This window comes from Ischnura elegans, chromosome 6 (genome assembly GCF_921293095.1).
Source record: "Ischnura elegans chromosome 6, ioIscEleg1.1, whole genome shotgun sequence".
In the NCBI taxonomy this organism is placed as follows: Eukaryota; Metazoa; Arthropoda; class Insecta; order Odonata; family Coenagrionidae; genus Ischnura; species Ischnura elegans.
In genome coordinates, this window is record NC_060251.1 from 72,199,707 (window position 1) to 72,212,784 (window position 13,078).

Below are 13,078 nucleotides of genomic sequence, written 5' to 3' on the forward strand. Positions count from 1 at the left end.
TAATTAACTATTATTTTATTTTATGATCTATAAACACATATCTTAATACTTTAAAACAAAATCAATTGGTACCTCATAAGATGACTCAACAATAAGAACAACTATTTTATTTGCAAAGGTGAAGAATTGTTTCTATTTGAAATGGAAAATTGGCAGTACATATTATCTGAACGATGCCAATAATAATCCCTTCTAAAACTTTCATGGGATATATCAACCAATAGATTGGAACGATATAGCAAGTTAACAAGTTTTAAATAGAGGTTATTTGAGTTATTCAAGATCAAATCTTCAAGTTGATGACCTTAGATTTGAAAATTGATGCATTATGCTGAGTTGAAAAGCAGTTTAAATCTCTATTTATTAAATTTGCAAAGGCTTTGCAGTTTAAATGCAGTGCACAAATTTCAAGTAGACTTAAACATCTATATAAAAACGAACCTGTTCTAATCGCACTCTATACCTCAATTCTACTGTCTAAGTACATTCCAGTAAATTTATGTAAAACTTTACAAATTGGTAAATCGATCACAGACAAGGGTAAAAATTATAATATCATAAAATAAACTTCAACAATTATGGTACATTTGGAAGGAATCGGAAAGGAGTGTGTTGAATGTGTTACATTTTGCATTTTGGTGACGAAGAATAACCCTCGTGAAAAATCCAAACTTGCGAAAACTACGCATTTCATTTCGCCTTCAACGAAAAGCTTAACATTCTCTCCCTACACACTGAGGGCACGACACCCCATCACCCGTCTACCTTTGTTCTTTTCGTCCCATTCGCCGGTCCAAGGCACATGCGACCTCCTCGAAAAAGTCCCAAACGAAAACGTAGGCACGCAAAGCTCGCTCTGAAACATTTACACGCACCTGCCCCAGGGAAAATTCCCCGGATACACTTGGTCAAATCCCGTGGGGGCACTTCTCACCTCCCGAAGGTTATGCACTGATTACTCCCTGGACGGGTAGTGCGTGAAGACATTTTGCCACCTGAGCCCCCTGGTCTTTTGTACGTTTTGGGCACCTAAATAGAAGATTAATCCACCCCATTCGTCCTTGTTCCACGTATTTGAATTCTGAAAAAATTATTTGTGAAAAATCAATGGTGAATGGATGAAATAGTGAATCAAAAACCTTTCCAAAAAATCTAGCTTTAAACACGTTATTAAATTATCAGATTTTCATTAGAATTACAATTGCCATTTTAAGTTGGATATTAATGAAATATACTTTCTTCTAAATGGAGAGCTAAAAATGCAAAAATCTTCTTCAAAAATTCTGAAAAAATATCAATAGTAAGCCAACTTGAATTTAGTGAAATAAATTTTCTTAGATAAAATTGACTTTAGCTTGAGGTCACAAGGATATAATGCTTTTATGTAGTCTTGGTGGATAGTAGTATTGGATAATATTTATTAAAAGTTGCTGAAGCGAGTAATAACGGACAGAACAACAAATGCAGGAGACTTACAATGGACTCTATTAGCAAATACAGTTTCACTAACAACACGAACCAGAAACCAAAAGCGAATTTTACTACCATAAACTCTGGGTTTGATTTTTGAAAACTATAATTAAGTATCACATTTCAAACCCTTTGTGGTGAATTTTATAATGGTAGCAATATCAGGATCCTTCTACTAAGTCATTAGTACTCATGCACAGCTCGTAGCGTTGAATTAAGCTAGGTGCCAACTTTCTTTCATAGCCTTGGAGCTTCTGAGCCATAAAAGTCGTAACTAAATCCCTTTCTTCTAACTAGAGACATAAATTAAGTTCGTAGAGTTGATGCAAACGCAGTAACGGGAGCCCATACCCTGCCAAGTTTGAAGACTAATGTGACTCCCATAACCGCATCCCAGCTAATTAAAACGAAGACCACCAAGAGCGAGGGTACCAAAAAAAGAGAAGGGTGCCGAAAAAATGAGACACAAGAGAACCGTGTAAACGAAAAGATTTAAGCCTGAAAGAGCATAGCCTATAGGAAGACGAAAAGGTAAGGGATAGAAAATAAATGACGAGCGAAAATCACCATTCATCCGTACTTCCCTGGCTTATTCAACTCGACCATGGATAAATTTTAATGCTCAAGTTTTTCCGTGATATAAAATATAACAAAAATACGAAAATAAAAGAAAACGTAAGTTAAATAGACATTTCTTCTACGGAAATGAAGCATAAGGTAGTAATTTTTTCGTAAAAATTCTAAACTATAATCATCATCGGAAATTTTTGGAATGGAGCATGATTAGCATAAAAATACAGTGTGGAGTTATGATACTAACAGGTCACTTCAATCGGAGCAAAATGTAAGGCCAAAAGCAAAAAAAGCACCAAAAATTAATGGATATCCTAGGAAAGAATATTAAGCACGGCCGGCTGATTTTGGTAGTAGGAAGCGCGAGAAAAAACTGGTACGTCAAACGAAGGTAAAAATGATTCCTCAATATCTGCCCTAGAATTTAGTTGAGTTACGAAAAATGAACTTATTCTCAGAATGCTTTTTTGAAATTTTCTCGGTTATAACAAAAGATAATACTAATTATACCAAATGAAACACTGCCTAATGAAGTAAGCAGGTGCAAAAAAATTAGGTCGGATGCGTAACAATTAGAGTTCACTCAAATGCGCGTAGTATATTTAATAAAATTCAAATAGAAAGGCTTCCACCATTTATAAGGCTAAAATAAAAAGTTAATGTAGAAAATAATAAATTTACTCAGTTTTTCTAACCCAGAAACTCTTTTTGAAAAAGAAATTTAACCTGGAAGCAATTTATCGTAGTCAATAATAGTATGAAGCCAATTATTTATTCGCACAGAATAGGACACCTCAACTGCTGTTTTTGATTAAATTAACGCGCTTTTAAACCGTGAAATTTTATGAAAGTGACATGAAATTTAACGAAGCAAAGATAATTGTGAAAGATAGTGCATATTACCCCAGACTAATTAGAGAATCCATCTAAATTTCCCGGAAAGGTAATTTAAATCGAGACGGCATTTAACATCTAGACGACCATTGGAGGAGATTACTCAAGCAAACCAATGGGAGAGAAGTTGCAAGAACTGATGGTGACGGTGACCAATGTAGTGAGGGCTAAAATTACGAACCGGGATCTTCGACTTAAAGGCGTTGGCTGTGGTGTCAGCGAAACTGTTGTCTTCGCCACAGCAACGGGTTTGGAAGTAACATATATCAAAGAATCTCATCGCACTCCGCGGAAATCTTCGTTCTCACTTCATTCACTTTTTTAAAATTGCCGCATAGATTAATGCCCAAAATCATGTACTTTTGACTGGGAACTGGAACTATTTTTTTCTAAATACCCTTCACATTAAACTTGTAGATAGATCATGCAAGACTTTAGCGGATGACTTTTAGCGGATGGATTTTAGCCTCCTCATCTAAAAAAAATGACTTTCCAACAAAGTTTTTCATTTTCATAGCGACCCAAAGACTGATACACTACAGTCCTCTACTACTACTTTTCCCAAGTTATATTTGTGTTACCCAACAGCTACTTCTCATGTGCCATTCTATATCGCCCACGAGGACTTAGGTAGCTGTTGGCTTTTCTCGCAGGACTTTTCCCTCAACAATAATTCTATTGTCCATCCTCCAGGGCGGCGGGGTAGTCTTCGACCGCCAAAAAAATTGGCTGCGGGTTTGAGTCCCTGGTTAGGTTTTCCCTATCCAGGGTATGATTGTTCGCGCTCCATTAATTGTCATACTTGTTGGGAACTCCAGAGTAAATGCCAATATGTGTTGTTTACAGTGGTGTGGGAATAAATAAAATACAAATAAAATTATCTAATCACTGTGTCTTTTGAATTGGAACCTACTGGGACTTTTTCTGCTGTATGGTGAGCCACAATGCATACATTCCTTATTTCATTAATTGTATCACTTTTTCATCAGAGATTACCTCTGGATTCTTTTATGAAAGTATTTCACTGGTGAAGATATGATAATATCTCTTAAATAAACAAGCATTACTACTCCAATATTTTTATTCATCCAATTCCTCAGCCTCATCCCACCATCCTTCCGTCCTATCCCTTCCTCCTTGTGTACATTTATTTTGAACCCCTCACATACATACCCCTTAGCTTCGGCGTCCTTCCTATCTTACCCTTCTTGGTCCCCTTTTTATAACCCTCCCCTTTGATTATCTGCTTGAACCATCTTTTCCTTCAAATCCACCCTCCACCGTGTCTCTATCTCCGCACCGTCTCCTCTTCAGTCAAACGTTATTTTAACTTCTCTTACGGCAATAAAACTCTCCGTTCGAAGGACCTCAGGCTATATATTTCCATACATTCCATACAAAAACATGAACCCATATTGGACTACATTTATTCAATAGGCATTTTTAATGTGTACTTGCGGTAGCATGCACTATTCACATACTTGCGCGTGTATATTTGACCAAATTGTTTCTAGGAATGCAAGCAAACATACATGACTTCATTGACATGAGCTTGGTGTGATGAAAAAATTAATGTTTGATAGGGCAGCAAAATAACTAAGAATTTTAACACGATAATGATATTATGAAACACATTGAATAGTGTGATGGATAAGTGTCAACGGAACAAACGCATCACGAGAGAATGAAAGACTGGAACAGATAAAAGTCCGAGATAAAGCATAATGGAAGCAATACATATCAGACCTATACTTCGAAGATGATAATCTATATTTTATAAAGTTGAAATAACTATAGAGGGAGCGTCGTAATCGGGTTTTAATTTAGATGAAGCCTTCGCCTCCCCACAGTATTACTAAGTACTATTAATTTTCGAAGAGCGAGGTGGCCAAGGGAAAAGGAACTGTCCCCCGCCCCAACACAGAAAGTATGAATTCTCACCCCACTGACTTGGTCTGGGATGAGCTCTATACAAAACTGCCTTCGGTTTGAAATCATTGAGTGAGAGACCTCAGGAATACTCATATATCTACTCATATTTGGTGCCAAAATAGAGCATTTGATATACATAACTCAAGCACTCATTTAAGAGCGCCTCAAGCGTCTTTAGCAAGATTACCTTTGAATTACCGAAAAGTTATGACATCGATCTCCTCGCGTGGAAATTCATCACTTTTTTAGTTCCACATTTATTACGGGCCTACAATTTTATGACATTTTTGACTCAGAGCTTCATTCAGCTCTCATATTATTTTGCTTTAAAATGCACAAACGTGTTCCCTTTTGCTCTCATTACTATGTAAATTATTCGAAGTCTTTCTTTACCGCCCTTCCCATTCACTCGTCCTTTGACGATTGCCTCCATCTATTGTAACTACTTCACTCATAACATATCGATTGTCTTCATCTATTATAACCTCTTCACTCATAATTAAGTGGATAAAATCCACTCCCACCCTACATCATCGATTCTTAAGGCCTGGTTACACGATACATTAACACGTACGGGTTAATGTCTAAATGTATGAACGCGAGAATGAACGCCAAAATGCACCGTGTAACCACCCAACTTGTGCGAATGCATGCACAGAAAATAGAACCTGTCCTAATTTTGTTCATGCATTCATACATGCTCCGTTCCGGTCCACCAAAATCATTCACGTAGACGTACATTAACTTCTACGTGTTAATGTACCGTGCAACCAGGCCTTCACATGCAAAAATACAGCGAATATCCCACAAAAAAGAGAGAGGAAATCAGTAAAGTTACGATCTGGATTCTCAGGATTACCATGAGATTGAAAAGTTGAAAAAGAGGTGAAGGATCTTGGATTCCTAGAACAGCGTTGATAAAAAGAAGAAGCTTTCCTAGTGCCCAGGGAACGGAGGACCTATTTTAACCACCAGCACGACCTATTTGGGGGTAGACCTCTGGGCGATAAAACTAGGCGAAAACTACAGTCGAGGGAGCCTGGCACGCAGAGAATCGAAGCCATAAAAGCAAAAAGACGGTTGACGGTGAAAGGACCGACGCGACCCACTCGTGGAGAACTTTAAATTTAAGCACGCATTACGAACAAAAGGAGTGAAAAGGAAGTTCTCCCTCGGGGATCTGGCGAAGAGTGGGAGAGGTCCAAAAAACACTTCCACTATGGGTGAACGCCGTCCTTTCTTAACCTTTAACCTCCTTGGCCATCTCATCTTCCACTTTATTCCCCAGCACCTCTTCAGAATTCGAGGCACTCCTGAGGAAAGAAAAAAAATAAACTTTGCCGCCAAACTTAACCAACTGAATCCACACCTCAGCCACGCCCATAAAGAAAGAAGAAAAAAGAGCCATCAACATTTTCCCACCTTTTGTGAGTTTCAGGGATCGAGGAGGCGCTATCGCGGATGCGACATTCAAATAAATACTCTTCGCGTATATGAAAACGAGAAAATACTTAAAAAGAAAAAAGTCGTTAAAGATGTGATTCGCCTCCGATCGTATAGCCACAAACAGGTCGAGCATCCATAACTTCCATCCAATTCACCTCAAATGTTTTTCCAGGGTAATCTTATGGACTATTTCTTCCTTAATTACCATAAAAAAACCAATCAATATGCGTAGAAAGTACCAACTACCTTTCCATCATTCGAGTGATATATTTATCAGAAAATAGGAATTGCGTATGCATTGCTTTAGCAAGGAAGACAGTCAAGAATAAGCTGTTGAGAGGCTCAGACGGTATGAGGTTTAAGAAAAGGTTAGAGTTATCTAGGCGTAGATTAGCGTAGAGTGTCATCAGGATTGTAGCGCTTTATGGTGCGGAAACATGGATGCTGATGTGAGAGAGAATAAAGAAAGACAGGAGGCGTAAGGAGATGTGGGTTAGTAAAAGCATGCAAGTGATGGATGGGGGATGAAGAGGAACGAGGAATTGCCTTGTGTGGTGGGAAGAGAGGAAACTAGTAGAAAAGATACAAATAAGACAGGGTTTGAATAGACTGAGAACTGAGATGGGAGGGGATATTAAAATTTCCACTTCATGGAAGATTGTTTGGTAGGATCGGAGTGGGGTGGAGGAGAATAAGGTTTTAAAATGTATATATCTCTTACTGTTAGAATTATGGAAGAAATACTTTGATTGAAAAAATTGGTTTCGCTCTTGGATAAGAAAAATTAAGGCAGTCAACGCTTCGGGTTCCGTCTCATTATCTATTCTCAAGGTTACTGATAGGAACCCGAGACGTGGGCTGCCTTAATATTTACTTCCCGCGCGCAAACCAGAGAAAAGTTTATTCATTGTATTCGCAGGGAAAGTTTTAAATCATAAATAAATTGATTTATTTGATAATGAAACGCATTACGAAACTTTCTTTGCGGAATGAAAATGTTTCCCCAACGCGTTGATAAAAAAAGGAAAAAAATATCAACGTTTTTCTCACTTTTTGTGAGTCCCACGCATCTTGCCTCCCTTAATGACTCTCAATAAAGAAACTCGTCGCATCTAACCAAATGACATTCTTTCCACCCCCTGAGCCCTCTCTAACTCACAACTACGGCACCGCCTTCTACACTGAGTCTGCCAACCTCAGCACCTTATTGCTCCACGCCCAACCACTAACACCCTTTGCCTGTGAAGATACCCTGTCTCATTTCCGTATTCCATAACTCTGTCAGGTGGGGTAGCTTCGGAGTGGCGAATATACCAGCTTGGCAAAAGAGGGTAACTAAACACAAACTTCTTTGTCTTTTTTTTTATTTTTCTGGATATCAAACTCATTCTCTTTCGACAACCTCCCTGAATTACCTTAGAGCTCAACATTCTCAATGTTATGCACTATGGATGCTTGTATTTTAATATATTTCGTAGCATTTCATCATTTATTTCTTCGAGCTTGCCTATCCTTCCGTTAATTGTAAAACTATAACCGCTGGCTTCTTCAACTTTTAGTGAATATGATTCAATTTAGAAATTCATTCCGTTAACATTTTTAATCTCAAATTAATGAATTTCCGTGTTCTGCGTGTTTTAACCGTTCTCGTAGAGATTTTTGGTTGAAATGTTAGATCATAAATGCCACCTCAGCTATAACTACTTTTGCCGTTATTGATACAGTTAATTTCTTAAAAGCGTTGATTTGATCCTATCTCCTACAAATATAAGGAATTATATAAAATATAAAATTTCTATAGTAAAAAGCTTGGTCCAGCAGGCATAATTTCATATTTCTGCCCAAATTCAATCTTGTACCTTATTTGTGCTGCCATAACTTCACCGCTACCAACCAAATTTTCTATATTTTTTGCTAGTTTCAATCAATATGGATATGCATAAAAATATATCCCCGCGTCCATCTGAAGCAATAACATGTCTCCCTTCGGAATATTATAATCCTGCCACGATCAGCTTAGGGGATGCTTCTGAATTCAGTGAATACAAGTGAGGCATCTACACCAAGTCATCCCATCGCTGTGCATTCTATTCTCATGTTTCTCTATACAAAGCTCCCTGTCTACAATAACCCACCCACATTATCTTAGAGCACTATAGTATAACATATCTATCTATACATGCTTGCACTCAATCCATTCGATCACATTATCATTACTCCTTTCGAAATCGCAGTCACTACGAATTGTTCGACCAACATAACTTAGAATCCACCAAAACTTTTTATTTCTTCAAAACCGATCTTCAACATGTGTCATTATTTTACAAAATATAATCTCTTTAAAGCATAATAGTAAATTAAGCTAACACTCCTGGAGATTACTCCCTTGAGCACGACCAGCCAAGGATATAAAGGGGGCGCATCCCTCATAGCCTTACACCTTGACATTTTCAGCACGTTTGTATAAATCCCTGGTGTAAATTAGCGAGTTCCTTTCTTTAAAAATTATTACCACGGAATAATATCAGACATTGCATTTTTTAATATTTAAGACAAAGAAAATTTTTTCATATGGCCCACTAAACAAGCACATGACGTTATAGGATGATAGAGTAAGTTTTAAATCATTATTGTGTCAATAAAATTACATTGTGCGGTATCAATATTGACAATACCGTTCTATTTAAATATCATAAATACGCACCATTTACTATTTTTAATTATGCACTACAATAAAAACTGCTAATAAAATAAAAGTTTATGGGAAGTGCATAACTTGTAACTTTTGAGAAAAGGCCATACACTTCGTCCCTGGTGGGAAATTCCCTCATTGAATGCAGAGTAGGAATTTGCAAAGGCGTGGAGTGGGTGAGGCGGGTGTGTGAAGGGTGCAGAAAGCGTGAAGCCCTTGGGTTCCAGGGTGGCGACGAGCGGTTGGGTAGCACGGAGATCTCACGGAGGTGGGGCGGGAGCAGATGCATCAGGTGGCCGGGGAAGTCGCGGCGAAGGGTCGCGGTCATTGTGCACGACGCGGAACACCTAACCTACATACACGCGTCACGGAGAGTGGACACGCACCAACGATACCAATAAATAATGATGTTCGCCATTTTTCAATTCTTCGTGATTGAGCGAGGACAATGTATGTCAATTCTACCTATTCGCCGAAGGGGTGGAGGGGGCAGGTTCGTCCGGTTCACGCCAGAACCTCCGAGGAAAGTATGCAATGGTTTTAAAGGTTATTTGGTGGAATCGTGACAATTAAGATTCAAAATTAAACTTTATTTTATCCCAAACAAAGTTTCAATTTCTTATCTATCAACTCTGAAAAGGCCTGCAGATTTTTTAAGTCATTCGGTCAGTTCTCACAATTTTTGTCTGCCGTTTGCTATTTAAGGATCGTTTTTGTAGGTGATTGCAAACCTACCTAAATTGAACCCTTGGAATACTTAAGAGCTTGAGCTTGTCTTCCAAGCTTTCTAACTGTAAAAATATGAAAACTTATGGTAGACACAATCGGGGGCGCAGCTGGGAATAAAGGCTGGGGGGGTTTAGCTGCAACACCGGCGTGTATGGAAGTACGGTATACCCACCAGGATAAGCGGAAGGTGCGAGATTAATAAATTGCGGAATTTTGAAGATAAATGGTTCAAAATTGTGAGTTAACGGCCTTCTGAGGGATATTTTATTCATCCTTACACTATTCTATTAGTGATATCAATCCAATTAGGTAAAATGGTATAACTTAAAAATTTCTATAACTCTGGGGGGGTTTTATCCCCCAAACCCCCCCTCTCCCCTTGTTTAACACAATGACTTTGATGCGACGAAAAAGCTTTTCTACGATGCTCAAATTCGTCATTACCATCGATTTTTTAAATCTCAAATGCCCCCAAAAAGTAGAGGCATCGAAGCAGATGGGAACACAGTAAAAGATAAAAAATGTATTGTTCCGATAGTTTTTCCTGGGGTTTCTGACCGTTTTAGATGGGGACGGACCTACGACATTTTGTCTTATCTCGTCTGGTTCACCCTAAAAAGTTGTGTGAATTGGTCAGTCAGTAGTTGGGAGACAGGTCAGGCAATGGTTGGAAGTGAGTTTTATAGCATATAGATTATTCAAGACAATTATCGGAAAGTATCTGGTGGCGTACCATTACGGAGTCACTTGCAGAGCTATCTCAAGTACGAAAATTCTGCCGAGGAAAATTCATTTTCCTTCACATGGTTTCGAACCCGGATATTCCGAATCCACATTTTTTAAACCACTTAAGTCACCTCGTTGCGTACGGGTTGAAGAGCTTGGACAACTTTTAACAAAAGTAAACTTTGATGGATCAAATGACTGTCAACCAACGTTATTCGCTTCCTTTCTGTAGCCGATCTTAATAATCCCTCCACCTGGAATAAGTTTCTGATGCTGTACCTGCTAAGATATTAATACTGACCTGTTTAAAAAATGCAATAACTAATCCGAATGGAGAAAATAGCGTAAGATGTTATCGCCCAAACGTCAATCGCGGCGTTTATGCCAAAAATTTGCGCGGGTTCTGGTGAAATCAGCGTGAACATAGGCGTGGAGTTTGATCGATTTTGAATTATCGAAAACATTAACGGGCAATTGTGAATATGCGCAGGATCAGAGTCATTTTTTGTAGTTTTTCATGCAATGTCTACCGCTTTTGATAGCACAAACTCTAAATCACGGAAGGAGAAATCTTGGGACGAAAACTATCATTGATAAATTATGGAATGAATAGGTAAACTCCAGAAAAGAGGCGGCTAGAAACCACTGGCCTCTATTTAAAATTTTGATCGCCATACCGCGGTTAGTCATTTGGAATATCGCCAGATGGCGTCTAGTTCACACTATTTTATTTCTTATAACGCCCCAGAAATATGGAGCTAAGTTTTGGTGTAGCGCCTGATTTAAATTTATTGATACATTTTTCCCCATAAACTAGCATGTACCTACACTGACAAAGGAATGAATGTATTAAGAGCAGCTACGTTTTCGGTTTGTCCTCCGCGTCGACTCAATGAATACTTCGACCTTACGGACGTCTACTGTAACGCCAGCGAAACCACGAAGATGAATCTACGTAGTGCATCACCCGGTAACCTAGCCGGGCCTACTGCACTACTCTGCGGAAGTCTCCATCAACACCGTAGTGTACTATTAGATACAAGAGAAGGGAAGATAACAGGGCGGATATACTGGCTTTAAGATGGTCCTTTAAAAGGGATGGGTCTTGTTCACTTCCCCCCTATACCTCTCCGTTTATTTATCGTCTCCATCAGCCGCGCGTATGTTGGAGCTGTGCCCCCATTTATATGGCCAATGATATTTTACAGCCCCACTTCTTGACTTCATTGGTCTAAGACCTTTTTCTTCCCAGCGACACTCCAAACCTCATGCGTACCTCCACATTCCAAACCACACAGAAGCCAACCAGCTTCAGCCCAATGCCAAATTCTTCGTTTTTTTGTAGTAATTTTCCACATCCGCTATACGCTTCCTGACTTTACACCGCATCTCCAATGGGAGAAAAAGGATCGCCTCATAAAAAATGACGTTCTGGAACCAGTCGGATACAAAATGATGAAATGGGCGATACGGGCAAAAATTAATGCCGGGAAAATGTGGAAAAACTCACAAAATGGAGATTATATGTGTTGAATATTTAATTTCGTGGAATGAGGTAAAACAATAATTCGCCATATACGACGCATATGGGATATGGGGCACAAGATATTCTGAAAACTCGCTCGTAAATCTACCGAACTAGGTACAACACATCGGGTTATTAAAATATTCCGCATTGTGAAACTATATCACTTTATCCCTAGCAGTAAAAACCCAAAATAATGGGCATCAACAAGAGGAAACACTGCTTTGTCACTAAAAATTTAAATCGATAACGATTCTTATTATTTCAGCAAAACTGATGTCGCACCTACTTAATTTCACTCGGCTAAGAGTCAAATATTTCTCTCTCGCTATTTTTCACCGAATAACAAGATCAGAGCGTGATACACCAGCTGAATGCGCTAATTATATCCATCAAGTAATTAATAAACATACTTGGGCAAGCGAATAATTCAAAGCAATTCAAACTTTGCAAATACGATACAGCTAGATAAAGCATTCTCTTCACCCTTCACAAATAAAAATGAAAGGCTCATTACTCAGTATTCATTGGGAAATTAATTATATATTCCTATGGGAAATTAAAAGTTAATGCGAGTAAAATATTTCATCAATAAATATTCTTCCTCGAGTATACTGCATGATATTATTTTGAATGATAAAGGGCTCCAATTACTAAAGCCGTCATGATTAAATTGGAGATGGAAAACTGGAAAACTCTACAATCCTAAAGACAGAAATCATCTGCGTGGAATAGTACGAAGATATTTAAAGTGTTTAAACAAGATACATTAATGACGTACAAAGAAATTTAGTAGCTATTTTAGGGTTTGGTGATATATCAATTCCATCAAGTTCCTCATCGAGTAATATTTTACGGAAATATAACTTACGGAGTGGAATGCATACGACAACTAAGCGAATATACCTACTTAGACCGATTGATATGAGATGAAATCGAAGGCAACATACCTACTGAAGCTAAAACACTTGAATATTAAATAGCCGTACCACTTTACTAATTTCGAATTATGATTTTTTATTTGAAATTAACAAAATTATTGACGAAAAAGAGAATTCATCAAGATAAACTCACACCAGATCACTTTTTGA